Source organism: Anolis carolinensis, chromosome 6 (assembly GCF_035594765.1).
Source record: "Anolis carolinensis isolate JA03-04 chromosome 6, rAnoCar3.1.pri, whole genome shotgun sequence".
Lineage (NCBI taxonomy): Eukaryota > Metazoa > Chordata > Lepidosauria > Squamata > Dactyloidae > Anolis > Anolis carolinensis.
In genome coordinates, this window is record NC_085846.1 from 99,433,178 (window position 1) to 99,446,718 (window position 13,541).

Below are 13,541 nucleotides of genomic sequence, written 5' to 3' on the forward strand. Positions count from 1 at the left end.
GGATTGAAATAGTTTCTATAAAAATATGTCCTTACAGCTAAAGTACAAGAAATATGTGCTTGCTTATTGTGTTATTTTTCATATAAATCTGTATTTTTCCTACACATGCTTTTCAGGATCATTTAAGAATCATCATATTTTGATAGCTGCACATTTCATCCTACAGAACTAGCAGAAGAATATCCACCAGTTTTAAAATCCTGCTTCTTTGGCAATATGAATGTACATCCATTAGTGTAGATCAGGCATGAGCAAACTAAGACCCGGGGGGGGGGGGGCGGATGTGGTACCCTGGGCGCTTACCTCAGACCATCCTCATTTTCCCTGTCCTATCAACATAAGGACACCTCACCCTCATGCAGAAAGGACAGGGGAGGAAGACATGGAGCAACTAAGAGCCCTCTGGCGTGCTCTCAGCCACAGCATGTCTCGCCCTCCTCCTGGCATAAAGACAGTGTGAGTCACCCTGTCCTTATGCCGAGAGGATGAACTGAGGGAGGCACGCAGCAGTTAAGAGCCCTCCAGAGCACTCTTGGCTGTTGCCTGTCTCGCCCTCCTCCCGGCATAATGCCAAAGGACAGCCCAAAGACTGGGAAAGAGGATCGGGGCAGTTGCCACATGTCTCATTTTAATCCCGGCATCAGGATTGGGCAAGCAGCCTCATCCTTATGCCAGGAGGACAACCTGAGGATGACCCAGGCTCTGTCCGGCCTGCTCACGGCCCCGGCCATCTCAGTCGGACCCACAATGCAGCCCCAGGGCAAAAAAGTTAGCCCATGTCTTGTGTAGATTCACTATCAAAAGGATCTCTGACCTAGGCTGAATTAGATCGATACCTTCTCAGCTTCTTCACCTCAAAGACATGTTCATGACATTATTTCTACTCTAAATCTGTTGTGAATCAGTTTTATTGGGTGATTCCATGTTTTTTTTTATTTTCAAATAAGATTTCTTCTATAGTACAGGTTAAAGAAAAGAAAAACCACCACCACCACCACCATGAGTTTATCAATCTTTATAGGAAAAAATGGCTGATCTGCAGCAAGACCCCCTTATCTATGGGTTTATTTTCTGCAGTTTAATCTACAACTGTCATTGCTGTGTTTGTGGGCATCTCTCTGTCTTCTAGTGTGATTTTATATTATGTTTGGAACAGAAGTCGATCATGCACCTTATTCTTGTTCTGCAAATGTCTGTGGAGGAAGCAATGGGAGGAAAGGTGGGACCATATCGATTTTCCTGCCCTCCTCAAGGGAGCAGCTGAGGAGGAAAGCTCGGACTTCTCTCAGTCATGGGTAGCAGAAAAATAGGTCTTTGTAGTATCTGCAGTTTCAGGAATGCATGGGAGGAGGACATCTTAGCACTTATCCCCCCCCCCCCCCGCCCCACTGATTAAGAAAGTCTTACTTTATTTGTATTTCACCTTTCTCCCTATACGAAGATTCAAGATGACTTACAATAACAATTGAAACAAAGGACAGTACAAAGTAAATATAATTATAAATAAATAGCCACATAAAAACTGCACTAAATTATTATTATATTTATTTATACCCCGCTTTATCTCCCCTAAGAGGATTCAAATTAAAGACAGTTTGAATGAATTTTAAATGTAATAAATCAGGGGGATGTGCAACACCCTCCATTTAAAACAACAACACCCTTTAACCAGGGACAAATGCCTGTTTTTATTTAAATGTTTTTGCCAGCCAGTGAAAGAAAATGAGAGTGGGCTAATCTAGCTTTTGGTGAGAGGGAAGACCATAGTCTAGAACAGACATGGGCAAACTTCAGCCCACGAGGTATTTTGTACTTCAGCTCCCAGAAATTCCAGCCAGCTTACTGGCTAATAGGAATTGTGGAAGCTGAGGTCCAAAACACTTGGAGGGCCAAAGTTTTCCCATGCCTGGTCTAGAAGGAGCCATCTTTACTCAACAAATACAAACATCATTATTTAGCTTCAGAATGTTCCTTTACATTTTCTTTACTTCAAAGATTGCAATGAGAAACAACTGTGTAACTGAAGGAATTAATAAACAAGATCTGGGGAGATTCAAAATCTGTAATTTAGTCTTGCATTTTATAACAGTGTGATGATGATGATGATGATTTAAACCCCACTTTTTCTCTCCACAAAGGAGATTCTTAGGAGCTTACATTAAAACATTTCAATACAATTTAAAATCCAAAAATATACAAACATTAAAATATAATGAAACATCAATTGTATTAATTAATAATTAACAAATAAAATCCATAAAACCGATTACAACGTGTTCAAACTAAAAGCAACATCTAGTATCTACAAATGTTGAAAACATCAACTTTTCCTCAAAGAACCATAAAATAATGCACAGTCTATAGATTGCTCTGGCTTAACATTCTTATTAATTTTTCTTTAAAGTGCCATTGAACAAAAGCAAACACTTTCTTCTTTTAGTACACATCTTTAACAACACATCATTTGTAAACATGCAATTCAAACCCCAACAACCAATGCTCACATATTGTATCTGGATGTATTTCTATAGTTCTCAGTGGGAAGAAGAAAAAATTAAAATCTGTATAAAAGAACTGTTGTATTGGCACTGCCAAGATGTGCCATAAAACCTGCAGGGTTTCTTAACCCAAAGCTCTATACTAGCATGAGATGCTAGCTAGTAGTAGAGACATGAAGTGAACTCAGTAATAAGTTATGAGTGGGGGGAAGGGACATGCTGAGAACCACAAGACACACATAAAGATTACAATTTGTGAAACGATGACCAACACAAATACAGCAAAGTCAAATCTGAAATTGTATAGACTAAGAATGCCTTTTAAAAGGATATGTGTGTGCATGCATTCAAGTTCCTCTTTGATTTATGGCACTCCCATGAATTTCAGGGGGTTTTATTAGGAAAGGAATATGCAGAGGCATTTTCGCCAGTTCCTTCCTCAAAAAGATAGCTATAGCATATCATATGAACTACTGGTTTCTCATCCAAAACCTAAGTCTAATCAAAATTGTAATAGGCAGTGTCTTCAAGATTTGCAGTGGCTTGAGCAAGCATTATTTTTATCACTACGTTTTTTCCTGAGATACAGAAGACAGCCAATCCTTGCTAGATAAAATGAGCAGTGGATTAAAGGATGCTTTAAAAATAAAGAAACATCCCTTAATAATGATCTCTTTCTCCCCCTATTTCCACATTTTGTTTCTGCTTATTTACAGAGATATTTCAGGAAGTGCTTTGCTCTAGTCCTTTAAAAATACAGTGGGCCCTTGGTATCCACTGGGTTTGGGTTCCAGGAGCCCTTGTGAATATCAACATCTATGGATGCACAAGTCCCTTTATATACAATGCTATACTAAAATGGTGTCTCTTATATAAAATGACAAAATCAAGGTTTGTTTTCTGGGTTTTTAGAGGGTATTCTCAAGCTGTAGATGGTTGAACCTGTGGATATGAAGGGTTGAATATACTGGCCATTTTCTCCTATCTTTATAAACTTTATATTTGAAACAGAAAATCATACACCTGAAGCTAATTATTTTAATGAGATCACACTGTTAAGACTCTTCACATCAGTAATCCTGTTCAAATGTGCATCAGTTTTTATTCTACCACACATGCAAAAATAACTTCTGAAGTATATAATTTTCCACAACACACTGAATTTTAGGCCTAAGAGAACTTTAATCTCTTCTTGACCCACCTTATGAAAAGTTAATCTATTTTATCCAGATGGTACCTCGACAATATAATCTCCTAATATGAAGTATCTTAAATACACACACATACACACACCTGAATACAACCAAACTGACACAATTACAAAGAGACAAGAATTAAGCTGTATGGTGATTTTCAGGAAATTAAGTATAGCAAATTTACATTTCATTTTTCTAGATGTTTTTAAAACATCTCTGTCAAATTTGAAAATGCATTTTTTATACTTCCATCATGATGGCCCAGACTCCAATATTTCTCTCTATATCTTTTGTTGCAAAGGTGGTGTTCAAAAAGGTATGAACAGAAAAATGTCTCTCCCCTCTCCAATATTTTTAATATATGAAACTTAATCTACAGATTACCAATGGAGGAAAAGCCAAAGTATACTGAATACTGTAAATAGGAAAAAAGAAAATGAGAGAAAAGCTCACTTAATTCTATCCAGGGAAGAAAAAAGTTCCATAAGAAACTACATACAAATTCTTAGGATATCCAGAACGCTGCATGTCCTGATACTTCACAATGGACACAAACATCTATCATTAGGCATTTAATATAATGAATTCATTCTGAAGAAAATGAAGCAGGAGAAATGCATTCTGTAAAAAACTATTAGACTGGCGCATCAGGAAAGATGAGGCATCGCAGCTCCCATGGAATGAAAAGTGTTCGCCAAAAGAGGAGAAAAGAGGAAATTGAAATGATGGCGGTTGCTATGGACACCACTACACAAAATCAGAAGGCAAATGGGAAGGAACAGTGTAGCAGAATACCAAGCGGGAAGCGCCAAAAATATCTTGCAGGGATTAGAGTCTCCACTACAGTCAACATGCTATTGGAGGAAGAAAGGATTTTCTCTTCCTACTTCAATGAAAAGCTATATATTTCTCAAATCATTAAACCAGCATTAATAATTATTCAGGTGCATGTAAGTGGCACCTGAAAAAATGTATCAAGGATTGAGCAAATGTGTACCTCTATATCACACACACATATTAAAAATGACTTTTATTATAATTTCAGAAGAACATGACTATGAAAAATAATTATCCCTTGTCATTCTTCAAATGAGCAATCTAATAGATAATCTTCCTAAATTTGTAAACAAACAAACAAACAAAATCTTAGACAACCAACCCATTATTAGTGTCATAAAAGAAGATGCTTTGCCAATCATATGCAAATACCTGAATATGATACAAACAAGTCTCCTAAAAACCCTTACTTCCAGGAAGTGTTCAAAATGGAAACACTACATTGTTACACTAAAGGAAATTTAGATAACAATTTGGAATTGTATTTGGAAATGATTGCAAACTTCGACCAATTTTATGAAATATATCTGTGTGTGTGTGTGAGTGTGTGTTTCTGTTAAACTTGAAAACAAAATTTTCCAACATGTGGAGGGTTGTGGACAAATACTATGAACATTTGTTCCCTCACTGGTATATGTATCAAACAGAGAAAGCAGAGTTCTCAATTATTCACAAGACCTGTATTTGCATTGTATTGCATTAGCTAAACTATAGAATAGATAATCAGAGCCTCAACTCTATTTGCTTCTCACACATGTCCTTTCCGCTAGTCATATTAAAATGTAATTAGGGTTATTCTGTCAGAAAGATGCTCTGTTTAAAATAGAAAGCCTACCTGCCTTAAGCTAGTGACAGTATCTTTGGAGACAGGCAGGAAATTAAACATCAGAAGCCATGCTTCCAAAACACCAGTTCCACGTTATTACATTTCTTTTTTAATAGCAACAGCAAAGACAGTGACATCAGGTCCAACAGATAAAACCTCTTTAACTGATTTTAGCTGCCGAGCTTTCAGATCAGCACACCAATGAAACTAATAATATAGAATAATATTATGTGGACAAAGCCAGCCAGGAAACTGGCCTGAAATAACTGCAATAAGGCTGAGGGCGTCATTGTTTTTCAGTTTATCCCTTAGCCATGGGCCAACATATGCCAACTTAATGTCGCCTTTTACATTGGATGCAAAGAAGGTGGTAGAATAACTGTACAGATGTCTGTGATGAGTCATAAGACTGGATGAAGCCCAATAACTGATATCCAGGAGGAAAAAAAACAAGGATCCCTACTGGTGCTTTTAAAGTCATATACTATTTGGGGTTAATTGGGGAAAGGTGTTACGAGATATATATATTTGGCAAAAAATACTAATGAATTCAGGATCCTAAAAACAAGAATAGATTACAAGATCCAAAAGGATCCCTGCATACTCCAGGAATCAACAAAAAACTGCAAATAAACAGCTAAATCGGCTGTCAGAAATTTAAGGTGCAACTAGAGACCCATCTCTTCTGGCAGCCCTATCCAATCAATTTTAACTTGTGAATTTCAACTTGCATTTTATCGGTAATTTTAAACTGTATTTTACCTATGTATATGTGTTATACATATTTTAATAGTGTTCTGTTCTATCGTGTTGTACCCTGCCTCAAGCCACAAGGAAACACAGAAAATACATTATTATTATTATTATTATTATTATTATTATTATTATTATTATTATTATTATTATTATTACTACTACTACTACTTACATGTACATAAGACCACAGTACAAATGCACCTTAGGTTATTATTATTATTAGGAAATACAAACAGCAAGTGGTAAGTAAGTAAATGTAACTCATAATGAAACAAAATTAAACAAAACCTTAGTTTCACATATAAGTTGATGGAGCCTGAGTTGATGCTAGCTATGAACGCATATTGGACAACTTAATGAAAATTTCAATTTAGCATGAAGCAGTGTCTGAAAGGGTGAAGATCATGCTAAGAATAATAAGGGAAGGGTTCTAAGGCAAAACTATATTTCTCTTTTAAAAATGATGAAAATCTGCAGAATTACCACATTGGGAAAACTGAGTACAGCTCTAGATACTGTACAGCTCTAGCAAATTATAATTTAAGGAGCAAAGAGCAACCAATATAAATGGGTTATAGACATTCTTCTACATGGAAAACTTACAAATGGACTGTTTGTTAGTTTGTGGGTGGGAGATGAGTAAGAGGAGAACATAAAAATCTCCAGTGCCAGTATGTCTTGGATGTCTTCCAGTATGTCTTGGAAATGAGCTTGACTCATTTCAAACTGGCTTCAGAGCAGGATATGGAGTTGAGACTACAATGATCGCCTTAGTGGATGATCTCCGTTCTTAACACTGACAAGGGATGTGTGTCCCTGTTGGTGCTTCTAGACCTCTTGTCCACTTTCAATACCATCCTTCTGGAACACCTTGGGGGTTGGGGGATTGGAAGCACTGTGTTGTAGTGGTTCCAGTGATACCGCTCAGGCAGGTTCCAGGTGGTGGTGCTTGGGGACAGCTGCTTCTCAGAAAAGGAACTGTTATGTGGCATCCCACAAAGTGTCATTCTATCTCCAATGCTTTTCAATATTTATATGAAACCGCTGGGAGAGATCATCCAGAGGCATGGGGTGAGGTGTTATCAGTGTGCTGATGATACCCAAATGTATTTCTCCATGCCTTCAAAAACAGCCTTAGCTACAGATGGTATCTCTCCTCTGAATGAATGCCTGAAGGAGGTAATGGGCTGGATGAGGAAAAACAAATTAAAACTGAATCCAAACAAAACAAAAGTGTTTGACATCAAGGGTTCTAATCTGGGGTTGAAGGCATGTCAACCAGTCCTGGATGGGATTACACTCCCCCTGAAAGACTGTGTTCACAGTTTGGGAGTACTCCTGGATCCGTCTCCCCAAATGTCAGCCCAGGTAGATGCCACAGACAGGAGTGCTTGCTACCAGCATTGGCTAATATGCCAGTTGCGCCCCTTCCTAGAATTCAAGGACCTAAAGATGGTAGTGCATGTGCTTGTAACGTCAAGGTTGAACTTCTGCAATGCAATTTATATCGGGCTACCACTATACCAAGTTCGGAAACTCTAATAATTTCAAAACACAGCAGCCAGGTTGGCCATAGGAACATCCAGGAGTGAAGGTATTACATCTATACTAAAGTCACTCCACTGGTTGCCAATTAGTTTCCGGGCAAAGTATGAAGTGTTGGTTTTGACCTTTAAAGCCCTACATGGTTTGGGTCCAGGTTACCTACAGGATCACCTTCTCCTGTACAGTCTGTCCCTTACGTTCTCTGGGGGGCAGTTACTCTAGCCTGCCAGAATTCGACTGGCGACCTTCACCCAGAGGACTTTTTCATCCGCTGCCCCAAGACGGTGGAATGACCCAGAAAAGATTCTACAGCTTGATTTAAAGTCAGAATTAAAGATATAACTGAAGATCCATCTCTTCTGGCTGACCTACCCAGTCAATTTTAAGTTGTGAATTTGAATCTGCATGTCATCAGTGGATGTATCTTGTATGGATTTTAATCATGTTTTATCCTTTGTTTTAATTATGTTGTATCTCGCCTCGAGCTGTAGGAAGAGATATTATTATTATTATTATTATTATTATTATTATTATTATTATTATTATTATTATTGACATACATTAAAATGCCCAAAGTTAAGAAATTGAACAGAAAGAAATGTTTCATTTTTTTTCATAATACAAAAACTGGGGTCTTCCAATGAAGGTGAATTTAGGGCTCCAACATATAATTCAAGAATTCTGTGGCATCTGCTACTACAAGACAGTTTACACCTTTGTGGGGATTAGACAAAGCCATGGATGATTTGACTAAAGTAAGTCTAAATAAAGGCCCATTTAATTCAATGGAAACCAAGCTCAAACTGCCAGTGATTCAACCGAGAAAAATTTGATTGCTTGCTGATTCCAAAGTAAGTTCAACACCCTAAATTTCTTCTTGAAAGTTCAAATTAAACTTTGATACAGAAAGTCAGAGGAAATTCATTGCTCCACTGATATGGAAGCCACTAGCTGTCAGCTCTGTACTCCGTTAACTTTTGTTAAAGAATCCAATATTTCGGCTTCACTTTGTATTGCCACTAGATGGCTCCTTTGCACACAGTTTAAACCATAATATACTAGCAATATCCCAGTTAAAAATGGTGTGATGGTAATTATGGCTGATAAATTAAATATACTAACTCTACCTCACACCTATAGCATATGCAAGTCAGTACAGACATAAAAGTAGATTCTTTTAACCTCATCCTTTAATGACTTTAGTTCTTAGGCTGTTCAAAAATGGCAAGCATTGAGATATCAATGTAAGCATAAACTGACGACAGAGTAATAATTTTTTCTTATAAATGTATTATTAAATGAGTAAAAATTCTACACAGCTATATAAATGTATAGAAAGCCAAAATACCCTATAAGCACCAGATGCTTAGATCATGGGAACTAAGCAGGGTCAGCCTTTGTTAGTACTTGGATGGCAGGTTGCCAATGAATACCAGTTACTGTGGGCTTCATTTCAAGAGGATGAAACTGGCAAAAATACATCTGAGTATTCCTTGCCAAAGAAAACCATAGGAAATTAATGGGGTCACCAAAGTTGACAGGCAACTTGAAGGCACATACATATGGGATCCAACAAAGTGAAGTAGACACTAAGAAACTGTGTATACTAAGTTTGTCCACGGATTTATTACAGGTGTTTGCTTTCAGCTTGTTTGGTTGGTTTGGAAGGCTGTAACGCCATGGGCTTCACCGACATTTTTTACCAGCCACAACAGAACAGTGGCTGTCGAAACCGGCTGCTTTCGGATACACATGGGAGTGCGGGAGGATGTGACAAAAGACTCTTGTCACACCCTGGACTCTCCACAGATATATATTTTTTCCTTTCCTTGCCTAGTTTATCCATCCCTCACAACCTCTGAGGATGCCTGCCATAGATGTGGGCGAAACGTCAGGAGAGAATACTTCTGGAACATTGCCACACAGCCCGAAAGACATACAACAACCCAGCTTTAATAAAGCATTAAACCCAGTCTCCTGAACTGACAGAAGGGAAAGGGTCACAGTAAGGCTAGTATCTTAACTTTGATGCCTTTAATCCAGGTCTTAATGAAGGATATAAAGACAAACATGATGCCTAAAATGATAGAAAGAGGAGCCTGTGAGAAGTCTCTCTCTCTCCCCCCCCCCCCCCCCCCAATTACCATCAATGGACCGGATAGAAAATCAATCTTTTGGCTTCCCCGAAAATTTGGGAGGCTCCCAAAAAAACAGATCAGGACTCCCATCAAAATCCAAGACACCAAAACGGATCACAGTTTATCTGTATTACACAAACCTAGTGTACACAAGTAGTCCTTACTACTTTATTCTGCAGCAGTGTATCCCATTGCCATGAACTCATATATTTTACAGTCTTCCTGCACTGGAAACAACAGCACCAGAAAAAGGGTGCATATAATTATCTGCTAGGAATAAATCAAGTAATGATAATCAAATTGAGACTACTTTCCCTGACCTCCACTCAGCTCACTAAATTCCGAAAACCACAGTCCAAAAGTGTTGCTTCCATCTTTGCAGTTAGGCACTTATTTTCTACTTTGCATTCCAACCTCTCTGTTTCTTTGTTCATCTTTTTCATTTCAACCTAATTTTAACAGTACTTAAATTATGATGAACCATCAACATTAATTTCCTCCATTTTCGTCTTTCTAACTTTCTAATCCTTTGAGTACATAGGTTCCCCCCCCCCTTTCACCTGTCAATAATTCCTAGTGCTAAACTACAACCCAGTAATATAATACTTACATACGGACAGTGATTCTCCCTAATAAATGCTTGGGCATAGCTAATATTTTACTATTATTTTTTCCAGCAAACTGCTAATGACAGGGGTATTTGAAACATAAGTTCATCCATCCCATCATTTTAACCAGGTAGGAAAGAGAAACAGTGAACGTATCACATTGGCTTTATTCACCGCTCTCAGGTGCCATCCTCTCCACACCATGCCTTGTGTTGTTGTTAAACGCTGTAATTTCCGGGTTTGAAATATAAACCTCCCCACCTCATGATGCTTGCAAGTAGACAGAGGCAGGCAATGTGGAATTCTTCTCAGCTTCTGATTGTAATCTGATCCTCAAAAGAACTCCTTCTCTCTCTGGAAGTGGCAGGAATGCAGCTAGTCTGCCAGAGAATTGGGGAGTGTAATTTTTCCATGGCACCTGAGAATCCATGCAAGCAAATCAGGCAACCTGGAGGAGCCTTGTTTCCCAGGATTTGTGGCACATGAGCCATAGCAGTATTCGGTGAAGACCTCCCTCCCACTTTTGGAAAAGAAGCAGCAGAGAAGATGAATGGGTCAGGCACTCACAAGACTTTCTCTGCTTCCAGGAATGTACTCAGGACCATGATGGGATCTGAACTGGGCTTAAATTAAAGTACTCTATACAGCACTCAAGTATAAGTCTAGAACGTTTGGTCAAAAAATCTAACCAAAAAGTCTCATCTGACTTATTTATGGGTCAATGTTAGTACTATACCCTAACTCTTATCAAAAAAAGGAACCATCCCCTTCTCTGAACAGAGTGGCGAAAGAAGACAGTTTGCTCCATCACAGGAGAACTTTAAAAGAAGTGCCATCATCCCCTACTTTCCACTACGACCGACATTGTTTCCAGCCTTTTTGAATGCCTGGTAGTTGGCAGCCTTAAAGTGCATTGCTGCTTTTCCGTTTCGGGGGAATGACCCCCAATTAATTTTTGATTAAAAACCTGCCATCGACTTATACATGAAATTGACTTATATACGAGTATAAACAATAAGCTATTTACAGTATGGCAGTGATGTGGTGTGAAGAATAATTTGCTCATCACTGATCTTCACATCTATATTGCCAAAGCACATGGGGTAGTCGTAGTAGTAAAACATATTTTAATTGGTTTTATTATATATTTTTAGAATGTTTGAATTATTGTGCTTTCTTTAATTTTTAGATTTCTTCAACAGATTTCCTTGTATGCAACCCAGAGATTTTATGATATAGGGCAGGATATACATATTTTCATAAATAACATATTATGTGTCATATGTGTCTTCAAAGCATCTGTCAGCTTATGACAACCCCATGCATTTCAGGCAAGGAATATTCAGACAGGGTTTTACTGGTCCCTTTGTCTGAGTTATAGATAATTCTGTTAAACTACCGAAAATATGGAACAACTTTATTATGTTCAAAATATAACATGGTATATTTTAGGAATGTTCAGCTACCCAGACCCCTAACTCGAATCTAAAGTGTGAGAGAGGGGATTTTTTTCTACATATCCTATTTGCTTCAAAAAAGAAAAAAAATGACAAAGGTGCTTCATGAACTTGCTGAGAGAATCTGTCAGTTTTGGCTGTTGCCAAGGCAACAAGATGAATAGGATACCTAAAGGTCCTCCTTTGCATCTGTCACTGAACTTTGAAGTCCTGCCACTGGAGCTAATACACATTTCAGTCAAATGTTTGGACTGCATACCACAAGTAACCCTAACATTATAATTTGGGCTCTGCATTTGCTCTTAGCTTGTTTGATCACAACATGTAATTATGAGCGCCTTAGTAGGAATATTCACATTGATTCTTCCTCTTATGGCCTGTTACACTGTTTTTAACTTCTGATGATATATTATGTGATCAACATACTTTTAATAGCTATGACTGGACATATTACATACCTGAAATTTTAAAGATACTATGTGTAGAGTGGAAAGGTATGAAATATTTTGAAGTTAGATCATAACAGGGTAGAAATCACAAGAAATCATGATGAAAGTACAGTTGTTATTTCACAGACACATTTACAGGTCTTCTTTTTGCAGATTTGTTTATGAATTTGTGGCTGCTGATTAACTAGCTGCACCTCACAGAAAGATAGAATCATTAAGTTGGAAGAGACCAAAAGGGCCATCCAACTTCCTACCATTCCTTCTGCTGCTTCTCTGCATATCTATTACTGTCCTTGCAGCAGCACCAGCCCCCCACTCCCTTTCCCAGCTTTCCACCATGAAATCTCAAGCCAGAATTAAAAGTACACACATAACTACAGGGGTAAGACTCTAAGTTGACATAGTTCACATTTAAGTCAATTTTGATGTGTGTATCATTGTTGTGGCCCTTCAAAGAGTTTCCACCTTATGATAACCTTAAGGCAAATCTATCACAGGTTTTACTTCTCAAGAACAGGTCTGCCATCCTCAGAAACTGAAATACTGTTACTTATCCAAGGTCACCCAGTGGGTTTCCATGGCTGAGCAAGGATTCAAACCTAGTCTCCAAAGTTGTAGTTCAATGCTCAAGCCACTGCATAATGCTGCCTCCCATGTGAATACAAAATAAGTAATTTGGATCAAGAGTGGTCTGTCATGAGTGGAAAGAGATTCTGGTTGGTGAAAAGAAGTCTTGTAAAATTCTTCCCTTTCTATGCCCTTCTGTAGCCCACAATGCCCATCCCATTCCACTCATAGTTTGATCCTCAAGAACAACTATTACTCTGGAAGAAGAAATGGGGGAGCAGAAGGCCACGAGAAGACATAGGTTCGCCTATCTCATTCCAGATTCAACAAATTATAGACTCTGATATTCCACACAACTCAGTTTACCAACTTATAATATTAATCCTTGATATAACCAATTACCAGTACAGTAGAGTCTCACTTATCCAAACTTCGCTTATCCAACATTCTGTATTACCCAACACAGTTTGCCTTTTAGTAGCCAATGTTTTTGTAGCCAACATTTTCAATACATTGCTATGTTTTGGTGCTAAATTCGTAAATACAGTAATTACTACATTATGTTACCATGTATTGAACTGCTTTTTCAGTTAGTTTGTTGTAAAACATTATGTTTTGGTGCTTAATTTGTAAAATCATAACATAATTTGACATTTAATAGTCT

The 13,541-nt window shown here is 37.9% G+C and overlaps 1 protein-coding gene across 8 annotated transcripts in view; it reads right to left on the minus strand.

Annotated features, from left to right (window-relative positions):
* The window catches only part of arhgap21 (Rho GTPase activating protein 21), a 126,261-nt gene that overhangs the window by 51,526 nt on the left and 61,194 nt on the right, over positions 1-13,541 (minus strand). The gene's annotated exons all lie outside the window — the stretch shown is intronic.